General features: G+C 39.1%; 1 pseudogene; it reads right to left on the reverse strand.

Annotated features, from left to right (window-relative positions):
- Positions 1-4,574: 4,574 nt before the first annotated feature.
- On the reverse strand, positions 4,575-4,754 carry LOC131189418 (U2 spliceosomal RNA; annotated as a pseudogene).
- Between the last annotated feature and the right edge of the window lie 16,679 nt (positions 4,755-21,433).

The raw sequence follows: 21,433 nt of genomic DNA on the forward strand, positions 1-21,433 counted from the left end.
TTAGTCTGCTGAGCCACCAGAGGCCCTGTTTAAGAATAAGCATCCTGAATTGTATCCAAAAGCTGCAATTGGCATGGACAAACACATTACTATTTCCCTATAGTCACCAAAACACGTTTTGCACAGCCCTAGACCCCGAAACTTCCTATAAAGTTCATTGTTGCAGCCTGTCCTATAATAATTAAGTCTAACTAGATCTCAGGTCCTCATAAACTTGGAATAAACTTGCTTTTAAGCTACTAACAGACAGTGATAGCTATTGATATTTTAGATGAAGAAGCAATTCTACTATACAATTTGTTGATAATCTGTCTAGAAAAATGCTATAATTGTCATTCCCATATCTTGTAGGCTTAATGGTTCCTTTGAGAATTGAGCATAAACTCACCCATCTCCCCCTAGCCTGAAAAAGAAAACAAACGCCCATTGAAGATTTGTCGTCTGCTATCGTAACATTTCCTATTGTGTGCCACTTGCGCTCTTTCCTGAACTATGAGGCTGTATTTGCAAGAATTATGCCCTGGTCACCTCTAGAATGTATTACTGGAGCTCCACATGTGGTTGCCTTTGAAGAATATCTGGAAGCTTCAACTGCTGCAGAATGCAACTGTGTGGACAGTTATGTGTGTCCCTAGAATGGAGCACATTACACGTCTGTTCCAGTGGTAGGTTTCAAAAGTTTTTACTACCAGTTCTGTGGGTGTGGCTTGGTGGGCATGGCTTGGTGGACAGGGCAGGGGAAAGATACTGCAAAATCCTCATTTCCTCCCGATCAGCTGGGAATGGGGAGGCAGAGAATAGATAGGGGTGGGGCCAGTCAGAATTTTTACTACCAGTTCTCCGAACTACTCAAAATTTCCGCTACCGGTTCTCCAGAACTGGTCAGAACCTGCTGAAACTCACCTCTGGTCTGTTTTAAAGCCCTACATGGTATGACACAAGGTTATTTGAGGGACCGTCTCTTCCCACTTATATCAGTCCATTCCATCAGATTGATCAGGAGGGGTATTCTGTGGGTCCTGTCTACTGATATCCCTAGTGGGATCCAGACGGCATGCTTTTTATGCTGTGGCCTTTGCCCTCTGGAATATCATTCCACTCCCCACACCACAAGTGAGGTTGGTTCCATCTCTGCTTGCCTTCAAAAAACCTCTCAAACTTTAGCTCTTCCACGATCCCATGGGGAGCCAGTAAGTTGTCAAGTCATGATTGTCAGCTTGCTATCTTGGGTTTTTCTTTTTTTTATTTGTGTTTGTTTTATGGTGTTTACTGTTTTTATCTATTGCATGCGTCCCAGGGTCACATTTTAGGTTATATAAATTTGCTAAATAAATAAAATAATATTTGAAAACCATAATACTTCATTGGATTTTCCTATGATAAGCAGATTTAATAGTTTTTGAGCCTTTCCAGTGTTTCATCAAAACTACAGAATGCATAAAGAAACATTCTAAGCTTATCCTTTCCCAGAGACATAAACATTCACTTTTCTGATACTTGGTTGCTGTGACCAGAATAAACAACCCAAGTAGATGGCTGAAGATAGTTTTGTCTGATTTGAACCCTTACACAAATAATTGGACACCCTGCTCCAACTATTACAGCTCTATTTTTGTGTTAAGATTTCCAGTGCATATATTGGAGTTCTCTTTTGCTTTTTTCGGGACTGAAACATATTTCTTTCCCTGATTCAATGCTTGTGTCAACAGTGAAGCGAACCTGGCTGAAGCCATCTTGTGCTGCATCATAGTTGCCATGAAGCCTGAGAGGGGGAAGGGAGGGGCTAAAGTAGATAGCCTGGCTAACGGTCAAAACAAAACATTTTCCTGTGGGATCCAAGATCTTTGTAACAGGTGGCTGATGAAGGAGGAGAGGAGCCTGCTAGCTATATTCATTGGACAATGTGACCAGTGACACATGGGAAGGGGGATTTTTGCACTTTTAATTAAATGAAAACCATGTGAACTTTCAGACTTGGTTTTCACCAGCTGTGCCGATATGATGTATCCAATAAACATGTTCTTTGAGAAATCTATGTGCCTTAGAGTTCTGTTTTCAATGGGTGCGTTACTCAGAACACTGATAGCTTGCTTATTTCACTGGCTAACTCTCTTCCCCTACAACTTCATTACCCAAATACCATTTTTGAGGAAACATTTTCAGTGAATATTATATTTAGATGTTCTCTGGACGTTTCACTTTACAGAAATGTGTAGTTTTAATTCTGGATTGCATTTTCCTCAAACTGTTTAAATTTGAACCAAAGGAATGCATATTTTGTTTAAAAATCTTATACACCCAATACTTCACCCCATAAAGGCACAGACTAAAGAAATGCAAATTATTACATTCCTAGCAGAATCAGCTGCCAATCCTGCTTGATGTGAAGTCCAGGAAACTTGCCTGTAATGAGTATAAAACAAAATTCCTATTTTAACCATAGAGAATGTATACCTTCCCAAAAGCCTTTTCTTCATTTCTCACAGTGCCATAAAACATAACAAATTTGTATTTTGTCTGGGGCAATGTTACCTAAGAGTCATACATTTATTTAAAGAGATTTAGTCTGACTTTACAAAATAGTCAGTTTAGGAACGTTCAGATAAACTTCACAAATTTGAATGATTTGGAAAAACGTAGCAACAAATATCTGAATAGCTTGGCTGTATGCAAAGACATATTTCCCTAATTATCTACATCAAGGAGCCTCCAAAAATTAAATTTAATTTTTCAGCTCAGGTGCTTCAGAATGCAAAGATTTTCATGAATAAATCCTAACTGAGCAAAGGATACATAGCCTGCAAAGTATTCCATTCTTCTTTGGACTGTTTATGCAGGTGGGAAAACAGAAGCTTGAATGGCTGGCTGAAATTACTATCCTGGAATTGAAACCCAAGCAGATATATTTTGTTAGCAAAAAGCAAAAGGAAAGGGTCTAAATTTGGGTTCATACATTTTGCTTATAACATAAGGAATTTCTTGGAGACCTTTATAAAATAATAGCTATCTAACCCAATTGATTCTAATTTTGATCAGAGTCTGATACACACACACACACATCTCAGATCTCTCAGCCACCTGCAGGTTTTACTTTGACAAAATCCCAGAGAGTATAGTACAGTGGTACCTTGGTACTCAACCGCTTTGAAACTCAATGACTACTCATTGACTGCTACAAAATACTTTTTACTCAATGTATTTTGATGTGAAAATTTTGTCTTGATACTCATCATTTATTTGGTACTCAACGTACAAGCTAAAGCTTGTAGGTGTCAGCTGCCTTGTGACTCACTACATTATTCCTTATGGGGAAAATGGGCTTGGTACTCATCATTTTTCGTACTCATTGATTGCACCTCCTGGAACCAATTAATGTTGAATACCAAGGTACCACTATATTGGGTCAATAGAAAATGTCCTGGAACAATATCAGCAATGACAGTTGTGTCGTTAATTAAATTTGAAGAGTAAATAAAGTTATAGAAAGCCTAGGTCATATTTCCCTTAAACGAGTTAGCTTAATTTTAAGAATCCAAAAGTTATTCATATAAAGAAGACTAGCGCTTGCTTTATAATGCTAGTCCTTACCATAGTTGTGTGAATGTATGCATGTGTAGGTTGGGCAGAGAGAGAGAAGTGGGCTTCCATCCCTGTTTTTCTAGAAAATGGGCTCTCGGGGTTTTTTTTTTGCCATGGCTTTCTTTGGAGCCTCATTTACCTCTATGGTCTACATACTTCACGTAAGCTAAAAAAAAAAGGTACTCTTTATTAATCCAACTGTGTGATATAAAGAAGAAGTATTTATGAGGAGTAATACAAATTGGTTATATGGCAGGCAGTTATTTTTGGGCGGCCCTTCTGAAATATACTGTAGCTCCCTCAAAATATGGCATGGCCCCTGGGGTGGAGGGGCATATGGCCCTTATTGATAATTACTGTAGAACATGGCAAAAGAGCCCACAATGAAACTGGTAGAAGAGAGGGAATAAAGCTGAAACAAGTTTGGGAAACTGACAAAAGACTGGCCAAGGACGTCTCCGGTTGAGAGCCATTGATCCAATATGAACTCACTAGCTTCCTTTCATGCATGCCATTAGCCATCTTGCATGCAACAATGATGTCTATCTCCCACGTAGTTGCTGAACTTTGCAAGTCAAAATGGCCCCTGCCAGATTCCGCCCTTTGCCTTGAGGTTTTTATTATACATGTAGCATGATGACCAATTCATTTGTCCAAGGACTGCAAAGACTAAAAGCTAGTCTAGGTTCAGTAATGCCAGCAAAACCTCAGTGACTTAGCATGAATTTCATTCTATCTTGTCACTTCTACTTGCCTAAAATTAAACTGCAGTTCTCTGAAAACCTGCTTATGTTTACCAAAGGAAAACCTTTCCACCAATGGAAAGCAACTCTTTGCGTCCCAATTCTTTTCAAGTCACTTTCTTTCTTAAAAATATATATATATCTTTTAATCCTCAAGGAATTTGCACAGAGATCTCTACTGTGATGGACCAAAACCAAAGAGCTTCCCACTGCATTGATTTTTATTTGTATAAAACAATAAATGACAACCCTGTGAGGTATGTTGGGCTAAAAGAACATGCCATGCTAAAATCAGCCAACAAGCATCTAGAATTTGAGTCTGTGTGACCAAAAATGTTTTTTTCCAGCCTGTTTTCCATTTTAAAACACTTGGAAATTAAGCTACATTTATAGATACTACACTTGATCTTAGTCAAAAGGCCGAGAAGCTACATTTATAGGAATTATAGCTTCTTATGAGAAAATGACACATGCCAAACTGAAGACAAAACATGTTCTTCTTTTTTCTTTAAGAGAATTTCCAGTAACATTTTTATTTTCTTGGCAGAATTGGAAATAATTTTCAGATAGTTGCCTTTTCTGAGGAAATGAATTCAGCCAAGGTTTAGATGATGAGGTTCAAGGTTTCATGTTGTTCTTTTTATATTGTTGTTCAAACCAAGAATTTGGTTTGGTTTGGTTTGGTTTGGTTTGGTTTGGTTTGGTTTGGTTTGGTTAATAAAACCAAACCTAAATAACTAAAAAGAAATCTCAAAATCTAGAAAATAAATAAATAAATAAATATATTTATGCTCAATGGCATTTTCTTTGAACCTTCAAATCAATACTGACTTCTGGAAACTGTCTGAACTAGTCCCTGCAGTTTTCTTGGCAGGGTTTTTCCAGAAGTGATTTGCCATTACTTGCTTCCTAAGGTTGACTAGAATGGCTTATAGTCACTCAGCTAACTCCCTGTGTAAGACAAGACTAGAACTCACAGTCTTCCACTATCTAGCCTGGTGCCTTAATCATTATATCAAACCGGCTCTCATTATGACATCAGTGACATTCTATGATATTCTTAATTTGTCTTTTTTTTTTTTTTGGACTTACTAGACACTTTTGTATTTATGTAAGACTAGATTTTAGTCTTGCAGTCCTTGGACAAATGAACCGGCCATCATGCTACATTCATAATAATTAGAGGTGGAAACCTCAAGGCAAAGGGTCAAATTGGGAATGAAGAGATTGTTCTCAGTGGCTTTTTTTCCAGAAGCTGTTCCAAATCATAGCTGTGCTCTCTGATTCTGCTTTGATATTTTATCCTATTTAAGGAAGGTTATATTTCATGACCACTTGAGTCCCCTGTTGATGATACAACATACATACTTCTTATTTGCTAACAGTTTCTGACTTTAGTCCAGTGATTTGTAATTACCATATGCTTATGGCACAGAATCCACAGACTTCTTTCCTCACTACATTAATGAACAATTCTCTGTTGGACTATCTTTCTTTCTCTAGGAAAGCAAGGTATCAAGGCAACGCACATTTTACATACTGTATATGAACAGTAGTGAAATGATTATGAGTAATCTAAGTTTCTTTAACATATTTTATTTTTATAGATATAATCAGCCCATCTAACATCGCCTTTTTTCCGTTCAGTGATTCTTCCAATGCAACGAATGAAGAAAAATAAAAAGTAGTCAATCTAATGCTATTCCCAATTCTATTTTTCAACCTTCCTGATGCTGCAGTTTAAAGGTTTATATAATAGTTTCATTATTTACTCATATATAGACTGAATCAGTATCCAAAATCATGTTTTTTATATCAGTTACTCCCATTAACTGACTGAAAATAGTATATATGAGGTGCATATCATACCCGAAATACTAATTCACATCAGCACATTTTTAAAAAATCTTCCTAACTCTACTTCTTCATCAAAGAGAGAAACAGTCCAGATCAAGCAATCAAAGCCAGCATGATATTATATATTTCCCAGACATTTTAGCCCCATGTTCAGTTGGAAAATTTGTTACCCTATCAGAATGAGATCAGCAGCAGTAAGAATTTCCATCCCCTTGATAGAAAAATCTGAGCTTGATTAGTGAACTCAATCTGGACTGAAACTCCTCTAAGCTCCTCTTTCTGAATAGAAATCATCCCAAAAGCATGGTTTCAATTAAAAGAATATACACAGGGCAGTGTTGTCTGGAGCAGTGTTGCAAGTGGAAGGAACAACAACACCGAGGAGAATTGAAATGGGTGGGGAATAGATGCTGTGGCAACAGCTGTCACTATTGCTATACTGGCAAATGAGGCACAGGGGGATTTGGCAAGTAGTATACAGCCAATGATTTCATGGGTCAAGGCACTGCCTGCCAATCTCCTAGACTGTCTTTCAGTGGCATGGTAACCAATTAAAATAAAATTTTCAGAAGGTTAAAAGAGATCAGAAAAGCATGGGAAACTCAAACCATGAGTAACGAGAAGGTTGGGCTTTCACAAAGAGGTTGAGAAAACTCCATTTTGCATTTTCTAGAAATCTGTCTTCATTTTGGAGTAGAAATGGAGAAATTGAACAAAACACCCATTAAACAGTGTAAGACAAACTTGTATTGAACTGATTGTGGGGTTTTTTTTTATTCTGAACTTTATTTTGTTATTTCAGTAGTGTTTGTGGGGATCAGGATGTGGGGAAGTAGTGCAGTATGTGCATTTCTGATTAGCAATAGCAATAGTACTTAGACTTATATAACATTTTACAATGCTTTTACAGTCCTCTGTAAGCAGTTTACAGAGTCAGCCTATTGCCCCCAACAATCTGGGTCCTCATTTTACCCGCCTTGGAAGTATGGAAGGCTGAGTCAACCCTGAGCCTGGTGAGATTCGATCTGCCAAACTGTTGGCAACCAGCAGTCAGCAGAAGTAGCCTGCAATACTGCACTCTAACCACTGCACCACCACAACTCACAATCATCATCGTTAGATGATTATCTGACATTCATGCCGCTGGGTGAGGTCATCAGTGGTTTCGGGGTGAGTTACCATCTGTACGCTGATGATACTCAGCTGTACTTTTCCACCCCGGACCACCCCAACGAAGCGGTCGAAGTGCTGTCCCGGTGCCTGGAAGCTGTACGGGTCTGGATGGGGAGAAACAGACTCAAGCTCAATCCCTCCAAGACGGAGTGGCTGTGGATGCCGGCATCCCGGTACAGTCAGCTGCATCCGCAGCTGACTGTTGAGCAGTTAGTGGCCCCAAAGGAGGTGGTTCGCAACCTGGGCGTCTCCTAGTCCTTTCTGACCTGCGCGGTTCAGTTCTGGGTGGTGTTTGAGCTGGTCGGAGGGCTGTTTTCCTCCCAGCACTTTCTCTGGGCCAACGGGCTCCGGATTATTGGCCGACTCTTTTCTTGGCCATCGGGCCTTGGATTACTTTTTTCAATTCCTGCCGCCTCGGGAACCTGATGGCGTCGCTGGAACTCAGGGACCTCAGCTAAGTCTTGCGCCTCCCCCGGGTCATTGTTGGCTGTGGAATCAAATTGGTATTGATCATGATATGTTTCATTTGGTTCAGTTTGGTCGGTTATTCGTTTCCTTAACTGATCTATGTGGCGCCTCCACACTCGGTTGTCGGGTAGCTCTACCACGTATGATTTTGGGCCAGTTACTTTAATTATTTGTCCTGTGAGCCAACTAGGGCCGTCCCCATAGTTTCGAGCCCACACCGGGTCGCCTATGCTCATTTCCCTGGTCTTTTCTAGTTTTCCTTTGTAACCCTCTGGTGTGTAATGGGGATTCAAACGGTCCAGTGGGCACCGGAGTTTCCGTCCCATTAGCAATTCGGCTGGGCTTTTCCCGGTGGCCGTGCTTGGGGTTCTGTGCTGGATTGCTAGGAAAAAGTCTATTTTTGCTTGCCAGTCACCTGGCTTTAGCCTGGACAATGCCTCCTTAGCGCTCCGGACGGAACGCTCTGCAAGGCCATTCGACGCAGGGTGGAAAGGCGCAGAGAGGGCATGTCGGATGCCTTCCTCTGCCAGGTATTCTTCAAACTGGGCTGCCGTGAATTGAGGCCCATTGTCGGACACCAGAGTGTCCGGCAATCCGTGAGTTGCGAATAGGTGGCGCAGGGTTGCGATTACTGCTTCGGCCGTAGTGGATTTCATGAGTATGACCTCCAACCATTTAGAAAATGCATCCACAACTATTAGGAATGTTTGGCCGTGAAAGTGCCTTAATCATTATATCAAACCGGCTCTCATTATGACATCAGTGACATTCTATGATATTCTTAATTTGTCTTTTTTTTTTTGGACTTACTAGACACTTTTGTATTTATGTAAGACTAGATATTAGTCTTGCAGTCCTTGGACAAATGAACCGGCCATCATGCTACATTCATAATAATTAGAGGTGGAAACCTCAAGGCAAAGGGTCAAATTGGGAATGAAGAGATTGTTCTCAGTGGCTTTTTTTCCAGAAGCTGTTCCAAATCATAGCTGTGCTCTCTGATTCTGCTTTGATATTTTATCCTATTTAAGGAAGGTTATATTTCATGACCACTTGAGTCCCCTGTTGATGATACAACATACATACTGTATATGAACAGTAGTGAAATGATTATGAGTAATCTAAGTTTCTTTAACATATTTTATTTTTATAGATACTACACTTGATCTTAGTCAAAAGGCGAGAAGCTACATTTATAGATACTACACTTGATCTTAGTCAAAAGGCCGAGAAGCTACATTTATAGGAATTATAGCTTCTTATGAGAAAATGACACATGCCAAACTGAAGACAAAACATGTTCTTCTTTTTTCTTTAAGAGAATTTCCAGTAACATTTTTATTTTCTTGGCAGAATTGGAAATAATTTTCAGATAGTTGCCTTTTCTGAGGAAATGAATTCAGCCAAGGTTTAGATGATGAGGTTCAAGGTTTCATGTTGTTCTTTTTATATTGTTGTTCAAACCAAGAATTTGGTTTGGTTTGGTTTGGTTTGGTTTGGTTTGGTTTGGTTTGGTTTGGTTTGGTTTGGTTTGGTTTGGTTTGGTTTGGTTAATAAAACCAAACCTAAATAACTAAAAGAAATCTCAAAATCTAGAAAATAAATAAATATATTTATGCTCAATGGCATTTTCTTTGAACCTTCAAATCAATACTGACTTCTGAAACTGTCTGAACTAGTCCCTGCAGTTTTCTTGGCAGAATTGGAAATAATTTTCAGATAGTTGCCTTTTCTGAGGAAATGAATTCAGCCAAGGTTTAGATGATGAGGTTCAAGGTTTCATGTTGTTCTTTTATATTGTTGTTCAAACCAAGAATTTGGTTTGGTTAATAAAACCAAACCTAAATAACTAAAAGAAATCTCAAAATCTAGAAAATAAATAAATATATTTATGCTCAATGGCATTTTCTTTGAACCTTCAAATCAATACTGACTTCTGAAACTGTCTGAACTAGTCCCTGCAGTTTTCTTGGCAGGGTTTTTCCAGAAGCTGTTCCAAAATCATAGCTGTGCTCTCTGATTCTGCTTTGATATTTTATCCTATTTAAGGAAGGTTATATTTCATGACCACTTGAGTCCCCTGTTGATGATACAACATACATACTTCTTATTTGCTAACACTTTCTGACTTTAGTCCAGTGATTTGTAATTACCATATGCTTATGGCACAGAATCCACAGACTTCTTTCCTCACTACATTAATGAACAATTCTCTGTTGGACTATCTTTCTTTCTCTAGGAAAGCAAGGTATCAAGGCAACGCACATTTTACATACTGTATATGAACAGTAGTGAAATGATTATGAGTAATCTAAGTTTCTTTAACATATTTTATTTTTATAGATATAATCAGCCCATCTAACATCGCCTTTTTTCCGTTCAGTGATTCTTCCAATGCAACGAATGAAGAAAAATAAAAAGTAGTCAATCTAATGCTATTCCCAATTCTATTTTTCAACCTTCCTGATGCTGCAGTTTAAAGGTTTATATAATAGTTTCATTATTTACTCATATATAGACTGAATCAGTATCCAAAATCATGTTTTTTATATCAGTTACTCCCATTAACTGACTGAAAATAGTATATATGAGGTGCATATCATACCCGAAATACTAATTCACATCAGCACATTTTTTTAAAAAAAATCTTCCTAACTCTACTTCTTCATCAAAGAGAGAAAACAGTCCAGATCAAGCAATCAAAGCCAGCATGATATTATATATTTCCCAGACATTTTAGCCCCATGTTCAGTTGGAAAATTTGTTACCCTATCAGAATGAGATCAGCAGCAGTAAGAATTTCCATCCCCTTGATAGAAAAATCTGAGCTTGATTAGTGAACTCAATCTGGACTGAAACTCCCTCTAAGCTTCTCTTTCTGAATAGAAATCATCCCAAAAGCATGGTTTCAATTAAAAGAATATACACAGGGCAGTGTTGTCTGGAGCAGTGTTGCAAGTGGAAGGAACAACAACACCGAGGAGAATTGAAATGGGTGGGGAATAGATGCTGTGGCAACAGCTGTCACTATTGCTATACTGGCAAATGAGGCACAGGGGGATTTGGCAAGTAGTATACAGCCAATGATTTCATGGGTCAAGGCACTGCCTGCCAATCTCCTAGACTGTCTTTCAGTGGCATGGTAACCAATTAAAATAAAATTTTCAGAAGGTTAAAAGAGATCAGAAAAGCATGGGAAACTCAAACCATGAGTAACGAGAAGGTTGGGCTTTCACAAAGAGGTTGAGAAAACTCCATTTTGCATTTTCTAGAAATCTGTCTTCATTTTGGAGTAGAAATGGAGAAATTGAACAAAACACCCATTAAACAGTGTAAGACAAACTTGTATTGAACTGATTGTGGGGTTTTTTTTTATTCTGAACTTTATTTTGTTATTTCAGTAGTGTTTGTGGGGATCAGGATGTGGGGAAGTAGTGCAGTATGTGCATTTCTGATTAGCAATAGCAATAGTACTTAGACTTATATAACACTTTACAATGCTTTTACAGTCCTCTGTAAGCAGTTTACAGAGTCAGCCTATTGCCCCCAACAATCTGGGTCCTCATTTTACCCGCCTTGAGTCAACCCTGAGCCTGGTGAGATTCGATCTGCCAAACTGTTGGCAACCAGCAGTCAGCAGAAGTAGCCTGCAATACTGCACTCTAACCACTGCACCACCACAACTCACAATCATCATCATTAGATGATTATCTGACATTCATGCCGCTGGGTGAGGTCATCAGTGGTTTCGGGGTGAGTTACCATCTGTACGCTGATGATACTCAGCTGTACTTTTCCACCCCGGACCACCCCAACGAAGCGGTCGAAGTGCTGTCCCGGTGCCTGGAAGCTGTACGGGTCTGGATGGGGAGAAACAGACTCAAGCTCAATCCTCCAAGACGGAGTGGCTGTGGATGCCGGCACCCCGGTACAGTCAGCTGCATCCGCAGCTGACTGTTGGGGGCGAGTTAGTGGCCCCAAAGGAGGTGGTTCGCAACTTGGGCGTCCTCCTGGATGGACGGCTGTCCTTTGATGAACATCTGGCGGCCGTCGCCAGGAGGGCCTTTTACCAAGTTCGCTTGGTTCGCCAGTTGCGTCCCTTCCTTGACCGGGATGCCTTATGCACGGTCACCACGCCTGGTTACGCCTAGGCTGGATTATTGCAATGCTCTCTACATGGGCTGCCCTTGAGGTGCACCCGGAGGCTGCAGTTAGTCCAGAATGCGGCTGCGCGAGTAGTAACGGGAGCCGCTCGTGGCTCCCATGTGACATCGCTGCTCCGTAGCTTGCACTGGCTTCCTGTGGTCTTCGGTGCGCTTCAAGATTCTGGTAACTATCTTTAAAGCGCCCATGGCTTAGGACCCGGTACTTACGAGACCGCCTGCTGTTACCCTTTGCCTCCCACCGACCAGACGCTCTCACAGAGAGGGTCTCCTCAGGGTGCCGTCCGCCAAACAATGTCGGCTGGCGGCCCCAGGAGTAGGGCCTTCTGTGGGGCAGTGACGCTCTGGAACGAACTTCCCCCCGGCCTGCGTCAAGTGCCTGATCTTCGGACCTTCCGTCGTGAGCTCAAAACATATTTATTCATTAAAGCGGGACTGGCATAATTATTGATGAATTTTAATTGGGTATTCTTATATTTTTAAATTTTAAATCTAAATTTTAATAATTCAGCCTTTTAAAATTTGCTCTTTTTAACTGTTGTTTTAAATTGTATATATTTTGTTCTTATTCCGGCTGTACACCGCCCTGAGTCCTTCGGGAGAAGGGCGGTATAAAAATCTAATAAACCATAAACCATAAACCATGCCATTGTCCTTTCACCGTCTATCATAATTTCTGCTTGTTCTCAATGTCTATACTCAATATTCCTATGGTCTTCTGGAATCAGGATTCTCATTCAGACATGAAATTTAACTGCTCACAGATTGTACTTACTCTACTCAGTTACCGAGAAAAACCAAAAAAGTCAAGAACAAATTTTCAACTTTTTCCCTTGTGATTAAAAAATGCAACAGTACTGGAAAAATGGGGAAACTCCTACAGAGGATGATGTACTTAAAAAAAATAAATTGTGCAGAAATGGACAGATTGACACTAAAAATAAAAGAAAAAGAAGATACAGAGTATTTTCGAACATTGTCTTATAAACGGTTGGATAGTAGAGGTAGAAATTAGTAGTGGGAAAAGTATTATTGTATATAAATAAACTGATCCAGACAATATGCTGTTCACTAAGCACTTATGTGTAATGTGAAAATAAATAAATAAACTGTTAAAAAAATGCAGAGAGAGATTTCCTCTGGACAAAACAAAACAAAACAAAACAAAACAAAAAACAAAATAAAGGGACTTTAGTTGCCTAGCAAACAGGTTGTCTCCAGGATTGTAATAATAAGGATTGTAGGAGAAGGCTTGGGATCCCCTTGCTTGATGGAGACTGATCTATTACATGTGTATGCAATCATGTGCTCTATTACAGTCCAAGGGCAATCTCACATATGACTGCATCTCTAACGATCCATCTGTTAAATTACTGAAGTTCGCAGATGACACAACAGTGATCGGTCTCATTCGAGACAATGATGAATCCGCATACAGATGGAAGGTTGAACAACTGGCCTCATGGTGCGATCAGAACAATCTGGAACTGAACACATTCAAAATCGTAGAAATGGTGGTAGACTTTAGGAGAAATCCTTCCATACTTCCACCTCTTACAATACTAGACAACACAGTATCAATGTAGAGACCTTCAAATTTCTAGGTTCTACCATATCGCAAGATTTAAAATGGACAGCTAACATCAAAAACATCATCCAAAAAGCACAACAAAGAATGTTCTTTCTGCACCAACTCAGAAAGCTCAAATTGCCCAAGGAGCTGCTGATACAGTTCTACAAAGGAATTATTGAGTCTGTCATCTGCACCTCTATAACTGTCTGGTTTGGTTCTGCAACCCAACAAGATAGACACAGACTTCAGAGGATAATTACAACTGCAGAAAAAAGCAATTGCTACCAACCTGCTTTCCATTGAGGACCTGTATACTGCACAAGTCAAAAAGCGGGCTGTGAAAATATTTACAGATCCCTCATATCCTGGACATAAACTGTTTCAACTCCTACCCTCAAAACAATGCTACAGAGCACTGCACACCAGAACAACTAGACACAAGAACAATTTTTTCCCAAATGCCATCACTCTGCTAAGCAAATAATTCCCTCAACACTGTCAAACTATTTACTAAGTCTGCACTACTATTAATCTTCTCATCGTTCCCATCACCCATCTCCTTCCACTTATGACTGTATCACTGTAACTTTGTTGCTTGTATCCTTATGATTTATATTGATATTGATTGCTTCCTGATTGCTTATTTGTACCCTATGACTATCATTAAGTGTTGTACCTTAGAATTCTTGATGAAGGTATCTTTTCTTTTATGTACACTGAGATCACATACACCAAGACAAATTCCTTGAGTGTCCAATCACACGTGGCCAATAAAAATTCCAATCTATTCTATTTTATTCATATGTTTGCAGCACATACCAATTTTCAGTGATCCTTCAAATCAAAGAATGGAAGGAACAACTGGGGATGTTAGAGGGTGAACGTCTATCAGGTTGCCATTACATGCCAGCCACTCTCCATCCAAAGGACAAAGGATTGAGAAGTGACAACCAGAAATAAAAGATGTAGAAGAGACTTTGCATTACTGGAACTCAGAAACCATCGAGTTTTTTTGGGAAAATTGGGGAGGCCCTACAGAACAAGAAATTGGAGAATAAATTCTTGCAAGGCAGAGGAGCTAAACATGTCCTGCAAAAATAAGAATAGTAGTAGTTGAAACAATACATGCTTGCCAATCCTACTGTCTTGGGTCAAAACAATGTGTGTTTGCCAATCTTATTGGCTTGTGACATGTGTTTTGTGACAGGGTCTGCTCAAACAACAACTTCAGTTGCACTGATTCTTCAGTGCCTCACTACCATCACACACAATGCTACTGAGTAGAGAGTGTGGAATTTCCTGTAGGCCCTCTTTATTAATTACTTGTGGCTGCTCTATCTGTGAGGCTGAAAATTTCAGGGTGCCTTTTTCTGCCTATGTTTTCCAAGTATGCTCTGCCTGATGTAGCAAGCTGGGAACTAGACTTTGCCTATGCCCCCTACATGTATTTCCTATAATAAATATTCTTTCTGTGAGTTACAAAGAGCTGCTTTTCAAGTCCTTGCACAGGTTAGATTTCTACTATCTAGAGATACACCTAGACAGTTTTCTCCTCAGCCTTAACTATGGGCCCAGTGCAGTAAGTTTCCACGAAAGATAGAGAGAAAAAGTCAGTCATCCTGAGCAGCTGAAGGAAAAAAAAACAGCAAACAATTTTCACAATGTCCACTTGCAAAGAAACTAGAAAGTTGAGAGTTTTGTCTTTCAAAATGAAAGTACTTCTGAAGTCCTAGGGGTTGCCTTTCTTCGTGACAAAAACTCATAGATACAGAGCTTAAGATGCTGCAAATGATAGAGCAGCTGGGATGATCTGCCCGGAGGTTGATTGATTCTATCTTTGCTCATCTCCCAAAATAGACTAAGCCAAGGATTTCAGGAAAATTCTTTCCGACCAGTATGAGAAAAGATCTAAAACTTGTTTTTTGTTTTTTTTTAAGAATGATGTCTAAAATGTGGTTGAAGGAAGGGGAAACCTGAATCTGTACATGAATGAAAAAATGAGAGATGGAAAAGCAACCTAAAGAGTAAGACATGTGAATACATTCACAAAATAATTGTTTCCTCTTCCAAATAATTAGATGCCAAAACGCACCTGGGAATGAGATATGGAGCAGATTTAAACTTTTTGCAGTCAGCACAACTTTGATTAGCATAATTCTGTGCCACAAAAATCAAATCTCACCCCAGACACCAGCCTACAAAGTCAGGTGCAGAAAGGCTTCTCCTGTTGTAATGGCTTAGGTAATTTGTATTCTAGACTCCTATGATGTCCAAAACAGACTGCATTCCAGGGAGTATGATTCACCCTTGCATTTCTTGTTAGTCAAATCTTGTCCCTCTTTAATTATTAGTGCTATTCTGGCCTCTTTCCAACTTTCTGGCCTCTTTCCTTCCTCTAAAACAAAGTTCATCATATACTATAAAAGTTTATCTTCAAAACATTTACAATAAGAACCTAATAATCCATGTGATTCAGGCATTTTTCCTGATTTAATCATTTTTTGTAGCTTCAGAAATTGCCCTTGTTGCCATAGGTCCATTTGTAATCTGTCTCTTTTCATCTGTAATCCTTAGTAGGTTTTCTTTTTTTAGATATTTATCTATTTTCTCAGAGAGATGAATGCTTAAATTTGATGAAATATTTTTTTTATGGCCATATTATCCGTTGTCTGGTTCATTGTGATCTCTTCATTAATGGATTGTAGACATGTTTCTGATTTGAATGAAATTGTAGTTTCTGCCTATAGTGTGCAATTTGAGCTTTATATTTGCTAGTTTTCCTGGCTGTAACTGTTGTTTTTTTGTTTTATTATTTCCAGTGCTTTCTTGATCTTTCTTGTTTCCGAGTGATATTCTTTGATCAGGCATTTTGTGGTCTTTTTGTTCTTCAACTTCTGTTCTTTCATCTATTCCAGCTCACTTAAATTTGATCTTAGCATGCTCATCTTATTTTCCAGCCTGATCTTCCATTCTGATGGTGCACTATTTGGCTTTTTTTTCCTTGTTTGGTTATTTTGCATCCAAGGTAGTCAGTTGTAACTGCAGTTGTGCTATACATTAATTGATCTGGGTGTTGTTTTTTTTAATGAGTTGGTGCTTTCATTTGATATTTCAGAATTGACACCTTTTAATACTTGTGCTAGTTGTTTCTTTGGAATAAGCTTCAATGCAGGCAACCTTATTATGTTGTTTTTGTGCTGTTCTAGATGCTCACTTATTCTTTGTTTCATTTTTTCTTCTTTTTTGGTTAGAGAGTTTGTTTTGAGGTTGCCTGATTTGAAAATGAAAATGATTCAATAGATATCGATTAAATAACTATGATGGCTTCCTCTATTGCTGACTCCTCCTTATTTGCTTCCATAGTCTGCAATCTAAATGGACTCTGGCAAGGCTTCAATTTCTTTGCCCAGGTAGACCTTTGCAGTTCTTCAAATTCCACTTTTGTGAATGCTTTATTTCATTATAAAGTGATGTTGGTCTTCTAGCCCCTAGTTTATTATTTCTGATTCTGGCTCTTATTTTTCCCAGAAGTGGCACTTTTTTTCAAATATCTTCTCATTGGATTGGATTTGTAATTATTTATTTGTTTTCAGCTTTGCATATTTGCAACTGGTAAACAACTTTAATTCCAGTAGTCCTGCATTTTCTGGCCCAGTTGCTCAGCCAACAGTCCTGAATCCTGTGAACCACTTGTCACCAGATGTCCTTGAACTCAAACACCTAGTACAATCCTTGTTGACTAGGCAATAACTAGGCAATCTTAGCATACTATTTACGGCAGAGGCAATCTTTAGCTAGCTTCTCTGATGGGACCTGTCCAGTATGGTTGAACCTCTGGAATAACTCTAGTCCTTCTAAGAGCTCACAAACTTCACAACCACATCAAGGCGTCACCAAGTATTGGTGACCTGGTGACTACCTGGACAAGTCCCTGCTTGGCAGCATTTTTTGAATTGGCTTGCCATTGCCTTCTTCTTCCTAGGGCTGAGAAAGAGTGACTGTCCCAAGTTCAGCCAGCTGGCTTCTTGCCTAAAGTGGGAATAGAATTCATGGTTGCCCAATTTCTAAGGCCTGATGCTTTAACCACTAGACCAAATGGGTTCTCAGACTAGTTTAGGAAGGGGAAATGGATTTGCCAGATTCTTTGAAGAGAAAGAGAGAGAAAGAATCTGGCAAATTAGCTTGAGTAGCCTTCCACATATCTCAAAGGATATCACCTAGAAGACCCGAGTTTTGGTTTGTTGCTTTTTTAAAATAATTCAAGAATATACATCATGGAACAATGGATTTTAGAGAAAAACAGATTTGCATTAAATGTTAGTGGGGGGGGGGATACTGTCAGTGGGTCAGAGCAATTTAACAGTGGAACAAATTGCCCAGAGAGCAGGGCTATTTTTAAAACTTCCATAAAATCACAAAACCACAGAATTAGAAAGACTGTTTAGCTCATTCAGTTTGACTGACAAATAAGCCCAAATCTTACAATTAAGTTGGTCCAAGTGGTAGAAAGGGTCCTTCCAGTTCTGTTGTTTTGTCATTATATGGGCATTTTTAAAAAGGCTTGACTTTTTAGAGAGAGAAAAAGGCCAAGAAAGACTATAAAGAAATGTCTAGGGAACAAGAAGAAAATGAAACCACTGGCAAATGACTTAAAAAATCATAAGAAGGATATCATTTTTCAAGGGAAGTTTCAGTGTCCTGAAATCTGATTTCTTGAGAGAGAGAGAGAGCAGTAAGAGGTTTCCAAATTATCTGCTTGTGAGACCATTTAAAGTGAGGTAACTCATTGCTACAGAAGAGCAAGCTAAAAAATGGGTTGTGAATGCCACTTGGTATTTCAATCAATCAACCAACCAACTAACCAAGCAACCAACCAATCAGAATAGAGCCGGAAAGGACCTTGGAGGTCTTCTAGTCCAAGCCCCTACACAAGCAGGAAGGACCCTATACCGTTTTAGACAAGTGGCCATCTAATCTCTTCTTAAAAGCCTGCAGTGACGAAGCACCCACAACTTCTGAAGGCAAGCTTTTTCACTGGTTAATTGTCCTCACTGTTAGGAAATTTCTCCTTAATTCCAGGTTGCTCCTCTCCTTGATTAGTTTCCATCCATTGTTTCTTTTCTTGCCCTCTGGTGCTTTGGAAAATAAGCCGAATCCCCTCCCCTCCTCTTTGTGGCAGCCCCTCAAATACTAGAATACTGCTATTTACAAGAATTGCAGATTGCTTCCCAGATAGAGAATATACCTGCCACTTTATTAATACTCCCACTTGAGTCAGATCTGGCTTATAATGGCACAGGTAGGAAGTTTATTTTTCTGTCTGCTTGTTGGTAAAAATTTTGTTCCTATTGAGAAAAGGAAGAAGCTGGGTACCCAGTCATAAAACAAGAAGGAACATCCTTCTGGGCGTACGATGAAAGGAAAATCTTCAAAAAGCTGGAAAAAGGTTGTTTTTTTAAAAAAAATGCAGGGTAGTTTAGCTTCAGGAATCAGGTCATCTTAAGAAAGAGGTAATAAGTCTAGATAGGAAATATATGCTAAGTTTAATTTATTTTGTTATCTGTGCTTAAGTTTAGAATTTTGTTTCTGGCATGTATTGTCTCTGTACAAACTCAATAACTGTATGGTTTCTGTCACTTGGAGTTTCTTGAAAAGCTGAGGTTCCTGTTCATATAATTGGGAACAGACCCCAGTTAATTATATGATTGTCCTAAACCTTGTACTCCTCTCTATATTTTTTTAGGTGCAATACTTAGAAGTTGCAATCTGGATTTTTTAAAAAAATCTCCTTTGCTGCTGAATGTTTTTGCATGTATGCTTTTTTTAAAAAAAAGAAAAAAAGATTGATTTTATTGATCCCTTTTGAGATTGGCCTATCTCCCCAAAAGGAAGGAGGGAAAGGACAACTTTTCCTAACCTTAATGCTAGGCGTTAGAGACTACTTCATTTTTTCCCCACTTTCTCTCTAGCTTTATTTTGTAAAAAAGAGAGAAAAAGCTGAGACTTCCAGCCTTCTGTCTCTTAGAATAAAAAGAACCATGTTTCAGAAAAAAATACCATTACAGTTATTATGCCATACAGTGAATTGCACAATAATTTAATTATGGGTTACAATAAATTTCATAATGCAATAATTCATTCCCTAGTACTTGTGATCTAATCCAATTGGAATATTTTGAAATAAAAAAATTCAATAAGTCCTGAGATTAAAAGTGATTTAGATATTACATTTTCTGGTGATGGTGATTCTTTTGATTCTTTCTGTCTCGAGAATTCCAATTTGCCTGACAGCAGGATACTTCTCTCAAAACAAAAGAGAATGGGATGAAATTCAAGGTAAAAGGAGAAGACAGCCAAAGAAAAAACAGGTTTGGAATTGGGTCTGATCCATCTTGAGGCTGTGGAGAAAAACATTTTAGGAAAAGATGTCTCTGTTGGAATGGCAGGGGGACAATGACTTGGAATGCTGCCAACAATTCCATTTGAATCCCTTTGTCTCCTCCCTTTTGGTCACATGTTCTAGAACTGATTGCATGCAGTTCAGCCTGGAATTCTTGACATACGTACACTCAAACAGACACATAAAAGAAACACATAAATACCTACCTGGTTTAAATTCTCAAAGAAATCCACAAATACAGGCTATGTGCATGTGCATCTTGAATAGAACCTAGAAAGAAAATGTAGTTTTACATACACACACACACTCCTTCTTATTTCATCTTTCTTGTGGTCCATCAGCAGCCTACGGAGCTGGCAACGGAGTTGGACAGCGATGAGGCTGAGGTGAGGCCAGGGAAGTGAGGTATGGACTCCAGAGCCTCCAGAGACTGATAGTAGTAAGGCAGAGGAAAAGGAGGAGCCTGTTCCTAATGCACGCATGAGAAGAGCTACCAGAAGGCAAGAGTAGCTCAAGCAGAGAGGACAACTCAGGAGTAGGGCCAAGAGATGATTGGCCCCTCCCATAAGGCTTAAAACAGACCAGAACCGGTGTTTCAGCTTTGCCAGAAAACAACATTGTAGCTGCGTCTTCTGCTCCATCTTCTGCTTCGTATATTTATTTATTTATTTATTTATTTTATTTGATTTTTATACCGCCCTTCTCCCGAAGGACTCAGGGCGGTGTACAGGCAAGTATACATCTTTGTTTTTGTGGCTTCTGGACATTTGCCAGGAAGGGCCTTTGGCAGTTTGCCTAATTGGACTAAGGTTTGTGAGATAAGTGAGGAATTTGTGTTGGAAGGCATTTGTTTTACTTTGAGTTGAATAACGCTGGGAATGAAGTAATTCCCAGCTGTTTGAATAAACTTTGTTTTTTCACAGACTAAGTTTATTACTACCTACTTGTGCCTGGGTCACAACAATCATGCAGAAAAAAATGTAGATGCTTTTTATGACTACTTTGGGTAATGATTAGAAAGAATTCCAGAACCCATACAGGTAGTCTTTGGCTTAGAACCACAAGTGCAGGGGTGTTCGTTTGTTTTTTGGCAGCAATCTGTTCTGTCTGCAGCGAACTCATTTTTCACTTTCTGCAAAAGTGCCTCTGCCCACTTATACATATTCCAAAAGGCCATGACAAGTCCCCATCCAATTCCCTCAAGACTTTCCTAGCCCACAAAACCCTCAGTCCTTCTAGGTATCTTGCAAACATGGCTTCTTTTTCATAGCTGGTTTATACACCTACGGTATTTTCCAAACAATTGCCCTACTTATTTTAGTTGGCATTTGTTGTGAATTCTTTATTTTCCAATTTAGAGGTTCCTGTTGTGATTTTTGGTGGTAATGTTTGTTTGCTGTATCCCAGACTCCTTGGGATGGTTCCCATCTTTAATAGGGATTTGCATGGACTCTGTTGTTTTCCCCTTTTAACTTAA

Source organism: Ahaetulla prasina, chromosome 1 (genome assembly GCF_028640845.1).
Source record: "Ahaetulla prasina isolate Xishuangbanna chromosome 1, ASM2864084v1, whole genome shotgun sequence".
NCBI classification, from domain to species: Eukaryota; Metazoa; Chordata; class Lepidosauria; order Squamata; family Colubridae; genus Ahaetulla; species Ahaetulla prasina.